We start from the raw sequence: 6,408 nt of genomic DNA, 5'->3' as shown, positions 1-6,408 counted from the left end.
TCTTAAAAAAAAAAAAGGAGTCATGAAAGAATGCTAGTTTGATCTTTATCAAATAATCTTCTATGGAAAATCATTATTACTGCCTTGGAAGGGTGGTATTTTTTATACCTATCATACTTATCAATGAAATGCTATAATAATATAATAATAGTATACAGAAAGTAAATGAAAAATTAACAAAAATTTTAAAATGTATCCTATTAGTGAATCTGACACTAAAAGCTAATAATTATTTCCTTCCCAGTGGGATTAAAACAGAAGAAAAATTACTTAGAAAGTACAGACTATTAAACATGACTTTCTAAAAATTATTTATGTACACAATTACTGCTTTTTCAAAATTATTTAATTCCAAGTTTAAAATCAATGTAAAAATATTGTGTAATAAATCTGAAAAGTAAATTTTAGATCTTTAAATAATGTGGTTATTTTCATTATATGGAATAATTACATAGGTACATATATATTTAACATACTGAGCTATGTCAAGAATTTTTTTTCATAGCACACTTAAGTGTAATTGAAAGGCAGGAACTGATGATGTGAATTAGAAACCATACAGCTTGTTCTCAAGTTGCAGTAGTAATAAAGCAATTATTTACATTATTTACATATTTTACATAGAGCTCAGAATAGGCCACAGAACTCAAAGTGATTCGCAATATCTGAGATAACCTCTGGACAACACAAATCAATATTGGGGCCTCATCAGCTTCTAGAATAACTTTAAAGGTGACTTGTAAGGGGAATTGTCAAAATTCCCTCAACTGGAGTGAGAAATGATGAATGTTCATGATAACTGTGTAAAGGGAGCCCATTCAGTACCCTATTTAGTATAAAACTCACTTTTTTCTTTGTTCTTTAAACTAATAAGGTTTTAAATACCCCTTTCAGCTCCTCTAATCGGAGAATTCAGGACCCATTTTGCCACAGTTGAGGGATCTTTAACAATTCCCTCAGTCACTTACCTTTAAAGGTTACCAGGCAATTGCATTATGAACTCGAGTTTTTAAAGGTTTCTACAATTCCTATTATTTATTTCATCAAAGGATCATTTATTTAAAGAAATGAAATCACACAACTGCTTCTTCCTGCACTGTGGTTAGTGCTTTTGATATTTTGAAAGATTTTTTTGAACAGATGGGATATTTTGCTTAGGGAAAACTTGCATTTGCTAGCTTTTTTTAAAACATATTTTCAAGATTGTCAAAACATTACAAAATCATTAGGAGACTCCCATGTTAGAGTCTTGTCAGACATTTCATTATAAACTTACATTAGGATTCCAGCTATTTTAAATCACCAACAGCTTCAGCCAAGCACAATCTGTTAGTGAAGTTGAAATTTGTTTGGGGAATGTTGTAAATGAATTGCTATAGTTGTAGCTCAAGAGTGTCAAAATGAGTTTGCTGATAGAGCTCTGTGAAATTAGACTGGAACCATAAATCAAGGAGAGCTACTATTTCTCTGAGATTCAGTGACATATTGGGAATAATGTAGTTTGTGATCAATTCTTTCTTATCATAAGGTACTCCAACAAAGTAAAATAAGAAGAGGCTAAGTATAACCAGATTTGTCTTCAAATATGTAAGTGTATTTTAGCTTTTAATTATTTATGTGTATATGATGTTAAGAAAATATATAGATCTTATCTTGCTTTCCAGTTGAGGACATTAAGTTTTTACTTATATGTCAATAAACTATGCCAAGAGAATGCAAATAAGTGCTGTCAGATACAGATAAATTCAGTATTTTATCAGTGTGCTTAAGCTAAGTTATACAACTATTTAAAAAAAGAACACTACACTTTAGTGGTTTTATAACAACAAAAGTTTAATTCCTGTTGTTAAATGTGCTTTTTATTCAGCATAAGCTCCATGTCCTCTTCACTCCAGAACTTATATGGTAAAGAAGCAACTATCATCTAGGACCCTTGACATTTTGAAGTCAAAGGGAAAATAGCAATGGTAAGCTGTATGATAGCTCTTAAAGTTTACATCCCATTGGACAAAGCAAGCCACATGACAAATCTGAAGTCAATGTGTGGAAAAGACAGTTTTCCTTTTGAAAGTTTTGGTGTGTGGGGGTTCAATAAATATGTTGAATAAACAATGCAAACTACCACAAAATATAGGAATATATAAATTTACTGGGGAAATAATTTTTTTATCTCATAAAGAGATAAAAATGTCTGGATATTAATTCATAGATTAAGATTAGGTGAAGTTTCTTTTCTCCTACTGGGTTAGCTTTTTCATTTATGTTTTCAGTTTGAGTTAGGATCTCAAAACAAGATCCTAGGATTATTGAAACATTCATATACCCTCAGATTTCTGTAATTGCTTTACAATTATGTAAAAACCTTTCAGACTAATAAATTATTCTGGACTAAAAATCCAACTTATAGTAATTTTTATAAAAGACATTTCAATAGTAAGAAAAGTATTAGGAAAGCATTTTAGTTTCAAGCTGGATTGGTGTTCTAATTCTAGTCTCAAATTCTTACAAAGGACATAAAATATATCCACTTAAGATATAACATTTGTACTATAAATATAGAAATGTCAATTAGCAATTTATAAATTCATTTCTATGTCATAAAAATGATGCTGGTTATGAATTATAAATTCAAATTCCGTAGGTGTTTAGAGTTTATGGAGTCTATCTGTGCTAAAGTAAAATAAAAATGGCATGGTCAGGAGAGATTTCTGATATAATAGAACTGTATTTTAATTAATTTTAATCTCTGAGATATTTAAGATATGTCTTAACTTCTTTTTTAACTGAGCTATTCATAAAATGGAAAAATAAGGCTTTTTCAAGATTACCTTGTGAGATATGTGCTCAATTAAAAAAAACTTGCTTGCTTGCTTTTCATCTTCAGTGTACCCCATCAGAAAAAGGATTTTTTTTTTTTTGAAAATGAGAATTATCTTGTGGGGGAGTGTATTCCTGTGGAAATCCATATGTAGTCTGCTCTACAGGAAACATATCCCAAGGATAGTAATTTGAATTCATGAAGGAATTCATAGATGGCACCTTTCAAGGAAAATACAAAGGAGCATATTTCGTACTTTCTTCCATGAGGTAATATTATTCAACATTAGTGTGAAATGAAGAACAACTAATAACATCTGAGCAGGTATGATAGCTGGACAAATGCATCTCTAGTTTTCCTCAAGTTAAGTCAAGGAGTGAAATTTATTCTTTCTATGTACTATGTATTTTTCAAAATCACACATGATGTTCAAAATTGCAATTCAAAGTCAAATGCCATTGTATTATCTACAAATCTGCCTACTTATATTGGCACCTGGACTATGCAATGCATTGTATTAGGAGCTGGGATTCTAAGGCTCTGCTTACCTTTAATTGTACAAGTTTAGAAAGATGGTATATTGCGGCTCTCTGTGGTACATGCATTATTCTTATTGTCTACTATTAATCCCTTAAGGATATTTTAAATTGGGCCTTTTAATAAATTATGAGTATTTGTGCAATAGTTTGATATTTTTGGATTGAAGCACAATGAGAAAAAATACAAATGACAGAATTTTATGAATTATCAACAGTGGTGAATCATTATTTTACAGAAGAGACATAAAAATTATATTCATTTAACTTTTGCAACTATAATAATCCAGTTATTCAGTTTTTACCCCTCAGAATGAATGCATTGTAGGTCTTCAAAACCTCTCATTCCACGTAAAGAATTGAAAAAAAAAAATCCAATGAAGCATTGGAATCCGTTAATGTTTCTTTCTAAGAGTTAATTTAGAGAGGCCACTTATCATATTGTTAGTTCCCATCAGTGTCTAATTTTACATTACTAGTTATTTTGCAGTAAAAGGAGTGCGAAGACCTAACAATGGTTGTACAATTGGGGATAAAGTTCAAATCTAAAACTCCGTGCAGCTCCTTCCGAGGCTCAATAAATGATTTAATTTTATTTAAACTATAAGCAGGTATCTAACATAAACTTAGGTGACTTTTATCCCCCTACATGCTTTCACAGTTAATTAGATTGTCAAAGGTAAACAAAAGTTCACTAATTGCATATTTTCTCTAAATTATGAGAATTGAATATTTCTAAACTGAAAAGCTTAATAAAGATAAATAGCAATACCTTTGCCTTGTTATCTGCTTCATTAATGTGTTTTGGGTGCATTTGTGTTTTAACAATTGCTGTGGTAATTACTCTGTTTAGTGAACAGTAAATCTTGTGTAACGAAACAGAAGGATATTAAGCTCTGTCATTGCTCTTACTCAATACAGGCAGTATTCTTTTTGAAAATGACTATATAATATACATAAGGCAATATTTGTTCTCTTGATTTTCTTCAAATTGGCAACAGGAATTTAATAGATTTGGTATTTAATTCTGCAGTAAAAATTCAGAGTAAAGCAATGAAAAATTGAGAAAGTATTTTCTCTAAGAAACAAAATTAATTGGATTTTACCCTTAATCGTCTAATAGCAAAACATTTGAGACATTCTTGTATATTTCATAAACCATTTCATGAAAGCAAAGGGCAAATATATGAGAATGGAAAGAGTGACAAAATATATAAAAAATAAGATTTAAAATGTGTTTTGACACTTCATTTTTATGATAATGTGTTTTCATATCTTTTACTTAACTTTGTAGTTCTAATTTATACCAGTATTTTCCCATCTGTGGTTTCTAAAGGACAAAGTCATCTGTTAGTAGAGTTCTCAGGGTATTATTTAATTAGAGTTTTGTAATTAATACCAAGCAGGAAAAAAAAATTCCTGGCATTTTCCTAATTGTCCTACTAGAATGGCAAACACAATTATGTGTCCACATTCATTCTTAATTTGCTTCCTTTCTTAAGATTAGAAACTGTGAGATAAAAGTGTCATTTAACTCTCAAATATAAAATCAGGTCATCAGAAGTAATATTCTGATTTAAAAAAATAAGTGTAGGTATTCTCTATTATTAAAAATTCCACTTAGTTTGGGGCGCCTGGGTGGCTCAGTTGGTTAAGCGACTGCCTTCGGCTCAGGTCACGATCCTGGAGTCCCAGGATCGAGTCCCGCATCGGGCTCCCTGCTCAGCGGGGAGTCTGCTTCTCCCTCTGCCCTTCTTCCCTCTCATGCTCTCTCTCTACCATTCTCTCTCTCTCTCAATAAATAAATAAAAATCTTTAAAAAAATAATAAAAAAATAAAAAATAAATAAAAAATAAAAATTCCACTTAGTTTGAACTTACAAGTATATATTGGAAAATTCAGACAAAGAAATTAAGAAAAGTATCATAAGCAGATGCCTCATTTAAGAATAATTTAGTGTCCTTCATTTTCTTTTGATTCATACTTTTAACATTTACATATCAAAGTAAAACTGGATTCTATTTAGAAGTTAACCTGAAAAAGAATTTTAAATACGTAATTTAAATTTTTCCAAGTCACGCCAACCTGTATTTTAGAGTAATAGTTACAGTAGAAATTTTATTGTCTCTCATCTCATTTACTGTTACAGGAAATCAGCTCCATGCTGAGTCATCTATTTATGTTAATCTCTAGTCAACGTTACATGTGTGCTAAAAAAAAAAAACCCAATTCTGGCGATAATCCTCACTTTGCCATAGCCATTTTCTCCTCCCCTTTACTGACTATATTATTAATGAATTCCGATAAAGATGCTACATAAATGCACTTTGCTTCCATCAGTATTTCTGATGCTTATGGTGAAAATGGAATCAATGCAGAAGGTGCAATCACTGATGATCCTAAATCTCTCAGATGCTAGAATGACCCTACAGTACTAAAAGAACTGGAAAGATCACCCTCTCATTTTCTCTTTTTTACACATCACTGACCTTGAATCTGAGCATCTCCAATTGCATCCTCAGTGTTTCTCCTTAGAGAAATAAGTCCGTCAGCTGCTGTCTGTCTCCACCAATCATTCATCTGATGAGCCTTCCTTCTTTTCTCTACTTTTGGCAACACAGAAAACTTTTCTCATCTGACCCCTCATCTGTTCTCAAATAAAACCAACTATAAGTAGATTGTTAAACTCAACTCACCCAAACAGCATAGTTGTATAAAATAAAAAGCAAGTGGTTGCTACAGCAGCCCATATACTAAAATTGGAACAGCACAGAGAAGATAAACGTGGCCCCTTGCACCAAGATAATGTGCAAATTTGTAAAGCATTCCATAATAAAATCTTTGAAAAATAAAACATTGATTTATTTTTGAATAAAAAAATCCATCTGAAACTTCAGGTTTCAGCTACAACATGAAAAGAACTTGGATATTAGCACTCCTGGACTTACACCAAGAAAAGAAGTTGAATAAATTGAAATTCAGTAACTTTCTTAGACTCGTCAGAGATTTGTGATTCCCACGGCACATGACCGCTCCAAATTCTGGAGAAACTGC

At 31.3% G+C, this 6,408-nt stretch overlaps 1 non-coding gene across 1 annotated transcript; it reads left to right on the top strand.

The window, feature by feature from the left end:
- Nucleotides 1–6,085: 6,085 nt before the first annotated feature.
- On the top strand, nt 6,086–6,191 carry LOC114211566 (U6 spliceosomal RNA). Its single transcript, XR_003609793.1, has one exon. It is a non-coding gene; the product is annotated as a U6 spliceosomal RNA (small nuclear RNA).
- The last annotated feature ends 217 nt before the right edge of the window (nt 6,192–6,408 follow it).

This window comes from Eumetopias jubatus, unplaced genomic scaffold (genome assembly GCF_037043125.1).
Source record: "Eumetopias jubatus isolate StellerSeaLion01/CBP00866 unplaced genomic scaffold, mEumJub1_p1.0 scaffold_3, whole genome shotgun sequence".
NCBI classification, from domain to species: domain Eukaryota; kingdom Metazoa; phylum Chordata; class Mammalia; order Carnivora; family Otariidae; genus Eumetopias; species Eumetopias jubatus.
This window is presented reverse-complemented; position numbering and strand designations above follow the sequence as displayed.